The following is a 1203-nucleotide window of genomic DNA, read 5'->3' as shown; positions in this document are numbered from 1 at the left end:
CTACTATTTTTAGAAATTGAAGAAAATAGAGATAAAAACTTTGGATTTATAAGCAAAAAAAACATTATTCTAAACTTCTACATATATACTAAAGTCTTTTAGTTGAACAGTGCCTAGATAGAGAAGAGTGAAATTGCCAAAAGCTTTAATAGTATAGTAATTTGTTGCATTAATCAAATAATTTATATAAAATTTCTCTTATTGTGGGGCCCATTGAATAAACAATTCTTATTCATCCACCTAGGCTAGTCGACATTCTCTACAATTTAGGGTGTAGGGGATCTCTTCAATTCCCTTTTGTGAGTTAAAAGAAAATTGATGGAGTATATTTGGGCCTAGGAATAATTTTAGAAGTGAGTGGGATTAAAGATACATTTGAGGTAAACTTTGCAAGTTTATATATTGATGAAGTATAACACACCCCACCCCCACCCCCCCCTCCCCCTCCCCCAAATACCGTAGCGTGGGTGAATAGGGTATTTGCTAATCTAATCCGATATTGATGCCAAATTAAAACTTATTAACAATTATATCCTAACAATATGATATACACAAAGATATAAGCTATGATATATGATAAAACAAAGGGCTCTATAAACAATGAGACAAAAGCGATATATAATAAACAATAAACACAAGAAAATACGCTAATGCAAACGCAAATACAAGAAATTGATCACGGAGTTCGATCGACCCACAACCTACGTCTCCGCTCCTCACCCTCGAGGAGAATCTCCGCTATCTCAAAAATAACTACACAATCGGTTTTTAACGCTAACTGGCAAACGCTTATAACACTCACAATTGTAATCACACAACACACTTCTCTAAGTGTTAGCCTAGCTCGTGTCAACTTCCTCAAGTGCTCTGAATTACGATATCTCCCTAAGATTTACTACCGACACCACTCCTCTTAGAATTGACCCCGTCTCTCACCAACTACTCCTCTCAGTGTCATTGTGTATTATAATGTGATCTCACAATAAAAGCTCAAATACAAAGTGTTTGTTCTTTAATAATATGAGAACTCAATTAAACTCACACAATCACACTCACAACCCAAATAACACAATGTGTGAAAATACTCAAGCTCAAAGGTTGTGTGTAAAACAATATGTAAAATGAAACTAAACTTAAATCAATCTAGCATATATATATATATATATATATATATATATATATATATATATATATATATATATA

Source organism: Asparagus officinalis, chromosome 1, assembly GCF_001876935.1.
Source record: "Asparagus officinalis chromosome 1, Aspof.V1, whole genome shotgun sequence".
Classification (NCBI taxonomy): domain Eukaryota; kingdom Viridiplantae; phylum Streptophyta; class Magnoliopsida; order Asparagales; family Asparagaceae; genus Asparagus; species Asparagus officinalis.
This window is presented reverse-complemented; position numbering follows the sequence as displayed.